This window comes from Pelodiscus sinensis, chromosome 12 (genome assembly GCF_052426305.1).
Source record: "Pelodiscus sinensis isolate ZL-2025 chromosome 12, ASM5242630v1, whole genome shotgun sequence".
Taxonomy (NCBI): Eukaryota; Metazoa; Chordata; order Testudines; family Trionychidae; genus Pelodiscus; species Pelodiscus sinensis.
The window spans coordinates 27,160,723-27,171,879 of record NC_143063.1 but is presented as its reverse complement, the minus strand read 5'-3'; positions in this window follow the sequence as shown (position 1 = coordinate 27,171,879).

The window sequence follows — 11,157 nt, the reverse complement described above, 5'->3', positions numbered from 1 at the left end:
AACACAAAAGGGAAGGTTAATTGGAATGGCTAATTAAACATAGTGAAATTAAAGAACTGGAACACTGGGAATTTGTTTTGATATTAGCAACTTCTCATAACCCTAAGGACATTGACTTAGCCCAAGGTCTGGTATTGTTATAAATTGCCATGTAGTCTGGAGACTGAAAGGAGAAACAAAAGGGTTCAGAGCTTGTAACAACTGATTCCCAAAGGAGTAGTAATAACAATTATAAGCCACATTATTATTTGCATTAGTTAAAAATAAATCCATATCTCAGGTTTTAGTCATTTTACACTGATCAACTAGGCTATCGAGAGAGACAATTTGCAACCAAGGCAAGCTGGGTCTCAGGAGCCAAGAGGCGGATTTCATATATCAAAGACTGTCACCTGTAGACCAGGAGCCAGAGACTATTGTTTTACTGCATAGTTCCCAAATGATTTGAAAGACAAACACAAATCTGGGGATTCCAATCCAAGAAGGTAAAGGCTCAAGGCTTAAGATTTGGAGGGGCTGCGCATAGAGGGCATGTCTACACTAGGAAATTATTTTGAAATAACTAAATTCGACTTAATTCCCTATTTTACAAAATCAAAATATCATGTCCCCACTATGGTGAAGCTTTGAAATTAGTCAAAGGCAGGCTCCATTAATGTGGACAAGTTTCCTCGACTTAGGGCTCCAGGAAGCACCAGCGAGTAAGTAGTTCAAATTACTCTGTGGAAGAGTTATTTTGAAATAGCGGCACCAGAGCATACACTCTAATGCTATTTCAAAATAACTATTTCCAAATCAGTGTTACTCCCTGAGGAAAGCAGAAGTGCAGATTTCAAAATAAGTGGCCCATTATTTCAAAATAACAGGTTTGGTCGTGTGGACATTCCACCTCTAAATTAGACCTTGGGGGGATTATTTCATAATAATGCCCTAGTGTAGACCAGAGCAGAGAGAGAAGAAAGGGGACAAAGATGCTGCTGTCCCTGGAACCATGACACTCACTTTGGACTAGATGCCACCCCTTATGCTCATGTTTACTCTGTGAGTAGTCCCATTGATTTCAGAAGAACTATTCATAGCATTCTGGGTCTCCATGGCCTGTCACTACAATTGAGATGTCAATTCCTGTCTCTCATTGACCCACAATGATATCAGCCTTCATTATGCATTTGTTACATTTTTCAAAGAAACATCTCTATGCTTTCCTCTTCGCTGCCCCTCATGGTTGGGAAGCATTCCCTGTTAACATCCTTTCACATGCTCTTTTTCCATGACACTTATTAAAAAACCTACCTATACTAGGATCATTGTCAATAACTAGGATCATTGTTTGTTTGTACTCCTCTTTCTGTCTGTATCCATGCGCTGTATCTTACCATATTCTCAACTGTAAGTTCTCTGGGGCAAGAGACTATCCAGTATTTGTTCAGCACCTTCCCTGCTGAGGCACTGCTCCGTGATTAGGCCAGCCAGGGTGATTCATTGGCAAGTCCAAAAGATTGGGGTCAATCAGAAAACAAATGTTTTTCAGGGTTCTTTTTTGGCAAATTGAAAAGTCAAAATAAAGATTGTTTCATTCAATCAAAAACAAAACATTTTTTTTCAAGCTTTTTGTAACCTAATGAAATTGAAGGAACTTTCTAAATGAAATCTATTTCAAGTAAAAAATATGAAGCATTTATTTTAGAGAATGTCAAAAAGTAACATTTTGACTTTTTCAGAAATTTATTATACAAGCATTTTGGTGACCCTGATACCATTTTACGTGATATTTTAGTGTGGACAAAAGCTTCATTTTTTTTCACCCAAAAATTTTAGCTGAAAAATTGCACCTAGGATCTACAGTAATTCAAATAATAAATAGCATTAATAAGTCATAAGATATTCAAACTCAAGGAGACCATGTGTGGCAGAGTCTAGCTCAATATGAACTACATTATTCTCCTAGAACTATTGCTGAGACCAAATCTGCTACCTATTGGGCATTATCTAACCATGCAAATAGTCCCACTCATTTCAGTAGAATTAAGTGTGGGATAAGATAGTTCCCATAGGGTTTTCAGTGCTCCCAGATTAGCTGAGAGTCTACTAGAATTGGCACTGATCTTCCAGTAGCTACTGAAAGCAATTTGGGAGATTTTAATGGGATATTAAGAAAAGGACATTTCCTCAAGTTGGGAAAAAAATGTCCTGGAATAGCTTCCATTAATATTGGCAAACTCCTGAACTCCCAACATAAGTAAGGGTGGCAGAATATGGCCCAAACTTTATATACATAACAGCTTTAGTCCTTCAATTGGACCTGTGTGTGAGGATTCTTATGCCTATGTAGAGCTTCACTGAAAACAATAGGCTCTGCCTGAGAGCAAGGAGCACTGTTGTCTTCCCTCTGTGATACTGTCAGTGTAGACTGAAAGATGGGTAAAATGGTGCAAACACCTCTGAACACTGGGAACATTTGGGGGTGTGCAGGACCACGGCAGGGGAGAAGAAGATAACTATCCTGGGCCTCTTAAATTGCTGCCAGAGCCCTATGTGCTGCAGTGCCCCAGCCCCATCCTTTCTGAGGCCCTGCTGCTGCTGGGATCATGGAGCTGGGCCTCCCCTCCATTGTTCCCTGGCCCGGCGAGTCTGTCGGCTTGCCTGGTGGTAACTTCAGATATCCCACGGAATCTGTCTTGTTATGTGTAACTCTGATTCTGTGAAAAGTTATATAGCAGTAGGGGGTCATGTGAGCCAAAATTCAGCACTGAAAGAATCTGTAGAAAAATGTATTCTGACACTGGCTAAATACTAGTCTGTTGAGAGAATCTGTGTCTATGGTACATTATACTTGTACTTGATGATTATGGTGTATTGTACAATAAAAGGTTTGTTATCCGGCACTCAGAGGCAACAGTGGTTGCCGGTTAATTGAAATGTGCCGGATTACAAAGCAGTCCTTGCCAGCCCCTTCTCCCAGGGGCTGGCAGCCCATTCAGCACTCTGTTAATTTCAAACTTTGTTAACCGGCTGGGGGGTAATGCCAGTCAATAAAGTTTTCGAGTTAACAGAGTGCTGGCTAATAAAGCTTTTACTGTATTTGTATTTGCTGCCTTCCTTCACACTGCATGGTATTTAAACAGAGGTTGCAGATAGTTTGAAGGGGAACCTGATCTTGGAGTCCTAGTACAGTGGTCGTTTCAACATCACTGCTCTCATCAGCCCTGCATGATGAGGTAAGTGCATGAAGATCTAGAACTATGCCGTTTCCAAAACCTTTCAATTGCCAGAGATCAGTGTCCAGAAGAAGCCTTTGTCCTCTACATGAAACCTTTAACTGAAAATGCATCAATAACAATCAAATATTATGCTGAGTGAAACCAACTGCAATCCAAAAATCAAGGACTTGTTGCTGTGAGGGCTAACAAATTACTCTCCATTCCTACAGATCTTGCAAAGTTTCATCGCTGCTTCATTGCAAAAGATTGCCACAGGAACTGCAAATCATCCCTGCAAGATTCTGCAGGAAAAGATAACTTTCCAGCTGTCACTGCACATATAGAAAAATAGAAAATGGCTTAGCAATGATTACTTTCACTTTAATTTGCTTCACTCTAATTTAAAGTGGAGCAGATTCTACTTTCATGACACACTGGTATAAGTCCACTGGTCTCACACCGGGATATAAGAAAGCAGAACCCAGGAGAATGCATTTAAATGGATTAATCAGAGCATGTTAAATCACACAACAATAAATCAGAGGAAAATTCTGCAGCCATTTTATATGCAGATCAGAATTCGGAGATTTGTTCTGCTCATTTGCCAGTGTTTTAAAACTAGGAAATAAGATCTGAGACTTCTTTTCTCTTTCTTGACAAAAAGCGCTAGTCAAAAATTGGGAACCAGATGGCTGCTTATATATTTCCTTTTTTTATTTACTGCAATACTAAAGCCACTATAAAAAAGCAAAGTTGAACAGACAGAGCTAATAATATAATCATTCAAAACACCTGCAAACAGTGCAGATGGGCAATTTCTGTCTGCAAAATCATCAGTGAAAGACCGCCTTCCCATATGGGCAAATCTAGCTGCCTTAGAGCTTCCTAAGCTCTGTCCCTTACCTTGAGAAAACCTGCATGGAGCATATGCAGCCTTTTTTATAGCAGAGAAGAAGTGTCTGGCTCTGCTTGTTTATTCTAGTTAACTATAACTTAAAGTCCTTTTAATCTTCTATGAGTGCATTTGATTTGTCCACTGCAACTCTCAAAAGTGCAGAAACCCTGGATTTAAAGGCAAAAAGCAAGCAGTAGAAGAGCAAACCGTTTTTTTACTAGGCACAAGATTTACCATTATTAATTAACCATACACCCAAGTTTCATTCCTAAATGTGAACAACCAAATCAACTGTAGAACCAAAAGGCATGTGTGTGTGTGTATTTGTGTGTGTGTGTATAAATGACGTTTCTTTTTTATTTAAAAAAACCCAACTCATCCTGGCATCACTGTTGTGCTTTGTCTCTGATGCTAATATATGTCTAGGGATGGAAAATGAAACACAGGGCATTCTGGAGCTAATGCCAGTGCCACCCATTGATCCTGCAATGTGGAGGGATTGATTACACACTGCAAGATCTTTCTCACTTCCCAGGTTTTTTTTTACTTAGTGTCAGATTCACTTCAAACCTCAGCCAGTGGGGAGCCTACCAACTGAATTTCCCAATCAGAGTAGTGGTGACAGGAGTTGAACCTCTCTTGAATTCAGTGCAGCATATGCAGCCTTTGTGGCCCTGAAATTCTTGCTTAATTCTTTGCCCTCTGATTTATCTGATACTAAATATTATTTTGTAATTTGAATAATTAAGAAAACCTCCAATTTCAACCCAATATTTTACATTAAGATTTTGTAGATAAAGTTTATCCCTTTGATGATATATTATGCTGTGTAATACTGTGAAAATGAAAGCAATGACCATCTCAGCTGAGTGACAACATTGCAACAAATAATTTATTCAATTCATTTAGGCTCTATTGTGTCTTTGCTTTCTACACAACATTAGGAACGTGCGGAAACTAAATGGACACAGTTATATTCAAAATAACCATGCTTCCAAGTTATACATAAACATACATGTCTCAGTTTTATATATGTATATACTGTATGTACACAAGCACACACACGCACAGAGTTGCTCTGCTAGGTTGTGGTGGCTTCTGTAATAGAAGACAGAGAGCTCCACAAAAGTAGTTCAAGAGATACTACCTAATTCCTATGTACTATAATCTCATTTCTGGTTCTGAAATACCTGTGAACAGATCATGATTTCCTTGAATTTTTCTTGTCATTCCAATTTATTCAACAAATACCCTTTAAATTACTCATTTGTATAGATTGTGTAAATTAATTATGGATACTTGAAATTCATGCATGTGCTTTAGTTACAGCGAGACAAAATAATCCACATTTTTTAAAGGTTCCTTAACTGGACAAGTATGTTTCCTCTGTTGATACAAATTCTGGTGTGTAAGAGTTAAGTCATTTAGTAAACTCTTCCTTGAGCAGACTCCACGGTTCATGTATGTGCAAGGGTCTGTCTACAAGAAACTTATTACAAGAACAAGGCCCTATTTTTCATTTTCTTCAAACATACATGCAACTTTGAAATTTGCTTCCCGCAAATATTTCCATCAATGAAAAATGATTTGAATATTCAGGGAAGGGATTCAAAATGCACACAAACAGGTACACAACATAGTCATTATGAATGCATTATGTGCCTATCTATGGCAAAAAGTATTACTGGGATATTTTGCTGAGGTATAAATTATTTTTAGCCAATGTCTCTGTTTTAACAAATCCTTAAAATGATTAAATTAGAGAAAATCTAGCCAGGTGAAAGACACCCTGCCTGCATCAAATTGATTTAAACTATATGAAAACCGAGTCTACTGCGGTTAGCAATATCATTGAAGACTACAGATTTCCAGCTCTTTTAGGAAGGAAAAACAGATGTAAAGGTTTTGCTGGGGCTTCCTATAGTGCAGTAGCTGTGTTATTATTATTAAATATCCTCCTTTCACAGTTTCCTGGGTTTCCTAAATGTAACAATAATTACAAAACTGAGAATATTTTTTGTGAGTGTGTTCCCTGTTTTCCTCCAAGCTAAAGCTCTGCTTTCATGTAATACATAAAAGAGCAACATTACTCTGATGAACTAAGACACATGAAATATCTAATTAACATTAAAATATTGTCTCTTGTCATTAGCTTCATTTGCACTTTAAGTGTCAGCTCTTGAGAGAGAGGTTCAAAAGCAGTGACCTGGCCCTTTCACAAAAAAAGTAAAGCAAAAAAAAGGGGTGGGGGGTGGGAAAGAACTGTATATGTAAAATAGTATATACGAACAAAGCTGTCTTCATTTGTCCATTTCTTTCATTCTTTTCATTCATCTGAAGAAGTGGGTGGTGCCCTTGAAAGCTCATGATAGCATCTACATGTTTCTTTAGTCTCTAAGGTGCTGCAAGATTTTTTGTTGGTTTTTAAGTTTTTCATTTGTCCAGTTTTCCCCAAATCATAGATTTAAAATAAGACTTTCTTTAAAGAAGGAAATGTTTCAGATTTTCATCAGCTTTTATTTCAGAAATTCATTCTCCACTGAGCCATAAGAGAATAATGATTTTTAGTGCTTAGAGTGGCAGGTGGTCAAGGTGGCTCTAAAGTGAAATAATATTCATCTCTTTGTTTTTTTTCCACTTGACACACAATAGTAGAGCAGTTGGCCAGCATAGCAACAGATGATTTCTCCCTATTATTTTTCAGACAGGAAGAGAACTTTCTTTTCCGGTTGGGAAAGTGGAAATTGAAGACAACATTCAATGTTGGTTCATGATAGGTAAGGGATTGTTCCAGAGTGATGTAACATTACTGCAGAGCACTAGTATAGATTCAGTATGTACCAAAAATATAGGATTATTCAGTGCTGATACCAGCATTGTCCTGTCTCTGCTAGATTACAAAAATCAAATCCTTAGTCAATAAATATTAAACCTACAGCTCTTCATTAGAATTTGGACAATGTGGAGTTTCACCCAAGTTCATGCATTACAACAATTCTGCTGTGGGGTGCATGCCCAATTCATTTTCTTTCATGGTGTTGGGTTTATTTAGTTGCCTCAGCTGGGTGCAACAAACATACACTACTGTGGAGATCACCTAGTCACTTGATGAAGAAAGAAATTGAGATTGGTTTCAAGGAGAGTCACCCAGCTCAGAAATCAGGGGTGAAAACTGCGTGGTTGAATTGTACTTGCTTGGTAAATAAGCCAGCTTGTTGAGTCTAATTGATTTATTAAAACAGATCACCTTTCGTGATCATCCGGATGGGAGCAGGAAGGCAAAGGAAGATCATTATTTTCATTTTAAACGGACTTGTTTGTTAATCAGATTTTGATTATTAATGTTACTGGGGAGGTTTGTGCCAAACGAAAGCAGCATATTTTGTACCTGGCACTGAAGTATGCCAGCAGCCTTTGCAGTGCTGCTTTGTTGCAACACCAGAGCACAGTCTTCATAAAGCAGCATGGAAATTGGTGTGGACACCTTTCCGTCTTAGAACTCAGGGTCATACTCAGCTGCAACATTATGATTTGGATTTTCCATCTCCCTCAAATTCTGGGATGTTTGGATTGAGGATTTTGGTTTGGCTCCTTCTAAAGGAAGTCATTGAACATTCTGACATCTGCAATTTTGTGAGTGCTCAGATGAGAGGTTTTAATTCTCATCCATCTCCAGTAACAATTCCTCTAAGTAAACTTTAGGGGCAACATGAACATGGGAAAAGTGGTAGGGAGCATAGAAGGAATTAAAAAGTTTGTTTGCTGGTTTCCTACTCTTTGACCCCCAAAGCATCCAACAAGATATCATTTTCATGAAAACAGCTTCTACTACCATGCTGTAGTAAAATACAGACTTTTGGAAACAGTTTGTTTTGTTTTTGTGTTCAGAGTGTTTTATGGAATCTCTTTTAATTCTCTTAAAAATGTATTCCTGTTTGGTTTGATTTGGAAACCCAGGAATTTAGAATGAGATTGCTATACTCTCCCCATTCACTTAGCCAGCAGAATTCACATATGTTGTTCATTTCTAGTCACGAAAATCTGTTACTTTGGGTGAAGGGACTCCATTACCCTGAGGGGAGGGTATCCTGCTGTGAGTTAGCCAAGGAATGGCACTTGCACCAATTGCAAAGACACTTGTTTTCCTTCCAGGGCTAGAGGAAAGATATTTGTTATATTGAAGGAGGCAAGTAAGAGGAGGGGAAAATACACACATCATTCAGAAATGTCATTCACTGTGTTTTCAGTAATTTCCTTGTATTAAAGCTTCTTTTGTCTAGAGATTAAGATTAAATGCCAAATGTCTAAAACTAATAGTGTCAACATAATTCTCTTATTCTTCAGACTTCTCAGTTGCATTGCAGTTATCCCATTCCACTTATAGGTCAAGATCCTATGGATGAGCTTTTCAAGCTTGTGGTTACTGTATATTTCTCTTTGGAGTCCGGTAATGCCTAAAGCAATTGCACCTTAAAATTGCCATGTAATTGCAAACTTGACCTCTGACAAGTGACCTTGCAAATCTATTCATTTCCAAACCAGTTATGTTGTTGGAACGGAAATGTTTTGGTGCAGGTTATCTGTGTTCAAGCCAAACACAAATCAAAGTCACTCCCCGAGAGTAAAATGCCAAACAATAGCTTTTGCTGAATCAAAGGCACAAGTGAGCATTAAAAAAACCCCAACAGATATTTTAAGACAAGCATTAATTTTATATTCGTCAAGTTTAAAATATGTTAAAAATCAATTGCAGAAAAAAACAAAAATATTTTATGTTTAGTTAACACCAAGACTTTGACCTACAGTACCCAAGCAAAGAAATTTACAATTAAGGCTATATATCTATTCAATACTCTGTACTTGCCTCACACTATTCTTACAGGGTCTGTACAAAATCCTAAGTACCATATGTGCCAGGGAAGAAAAAAAAATCAAGAGCAAAAATAAAAAATCTGCTTTATTAATAAAGAGAATTTACACTTTGCACAATACTACAATGTAATGGCTACAGCTGAGTACTGATTTTCATTTTCCTGGTAGTCCTGAAATTGTTCTTTTGAACTACTATAGCAGTTGGTATAGCAGAAAGAAAAAAGGTTGTTTTTTTCTTCCCTTTGTTGAAATAGTTAGAGTTTGTGGCTCATTGAGCAAAGCATCATAAATGAACACTGATAACATGCTCAAGAACAAATCTGATTTTAAAATATACACATACTTTTCAATATTTAAAGGAATTTTCTGAGGAAAACATGCATTTAAAAATTTTAAAAAACCACTATTTTTTCTAACATGCAAAGGCCACATCATGTAAATATAGCATACTAGCAGATTTACCAGGCATTGCTCAGGTCCTTTGTTTTTCTTCATTTAAATGATTGCTCTAGGGTGGGGCTGGGATGAGGGGCTGAGTACGCAGGCTGTCCCTGGAGAGAGAGGACTAAACAAGCCCTCTCTCACTGCAGCAGCTTGGGGCCAGGTGAAAAATGCCTCTCCATGGCCGCTGCAGCTCCAACAGGGACAGCCAGGGGAGGGGTGAATGTCCCCCGTTTGGAGCAAGTCCAGATTCATCTGCCCCCTGCTCTCCCCAGTCAGAGTGTGGAATGCAGGAAACCGTGCACTTTCCCCTGGCTCCATGATGAAGGGCAACAGCCAGCAATGTCCCTGCATGAATTAGCAGGGGGAGAGCTTCAGCCCACCCCATGCTCTCTAGAGGGTGTCTAATGGGTGGGAGGCTCAGAACTGGGTAGTCCTGGAAAGGGTGTGTGCCCCCAGCAATCCCTTTCACCTTCCTGGTGATTTTGTCTCTTTTCTGTGTGGTTTTATGCACACATAAATGGGCATGAATGGGAGTGGGGACCTGCAGCCCCTCACCTCACACTCCCTAAAGGGAGTCTGAGGGTGGGAGGCTCAGGACTGGGGCAGTCCTAAACTGGGAGGGGGGCACCCAACAATTTCACCTTCCTGGTGATTCTGTCTTTTTTTTCTATATGGTTTTATGAGAAGCAATCCCATTTTAGGCACATCCCGTTTTCCTGGCACAACCAAACCTTTACCTTGGTTTAAGTTATGATAAGAGGAAGCTGCATACCAAATTTGGTGGTACCCGATCTAGCCATTTAGAAGGCGTTTTTGGACAAACAGACAGATGCACAGAGAGAGACTGATACACAGACAAACTCAAATTTCAATAGCTCTGTGTGTGCATTTATGTAATCATCATACACTATTATGAAAATTAAATAGGCAACTTCTCGCACATTTTGCACATGACATTGTATACATTAACTGTCTGAAAATATGGCTCAACAATTTTTGAGAGACAAAAGAAAACACACCCAAAACTTACAGATATTGGAAAATTAACGCCTAAAGGTAGGCTCCTAAATCCATTTCAAGGCTCCTCAATGCATGCTACATTTTTCAAAAGTTCTAAGTACAGAACAGCAACCTCAAAAGTCAGTTGGGAGTTGAATTGGTATAAATTTAGTTTACTTTTTTATACTTTTTCGTTAAAAATCAAATTTTAGTACTAATTAAAGTGGAATGATTTTAAAACCTGAACTAACTCTTCAAATTCATTCAGCTGTAACAGGGCAAGAAGATTAGTCTTTTTATAATTAGTTTTATTTTCTGGTTCATACCACTACTATTAATACTATGAACTTTGGCAGGAGCATTATTTGTTATGGGCAAAAGTGTACTTCACCAGCATTTTTCATAGGCCTAAATATTTGGCTCCTTGCGCACAGATTTTAGAGGATATAAATATAACCACACATTATGAACTGTATGCTGACACACCTTTACCTCCTCCAGAATTTGACTCAGAAATGATGATCTGGAACTTTAGCTCAGGTCTTCGATCTCTTCGTTTTGTCAACATTATCTTGGAGTGTCCACTGCCTGTATTAAGCATTTCCTTTGGGAATCTCAAACTACATTACAAAGAGTGATAATATTATCATCACTCTTCCATAAACAGAGAAAGTGAAACAAAGTGACTTGGCCAACATCACTTAGCTAGTCTCGCCTCTCAACCTGCAAGCATCTGCTCTGGCTATC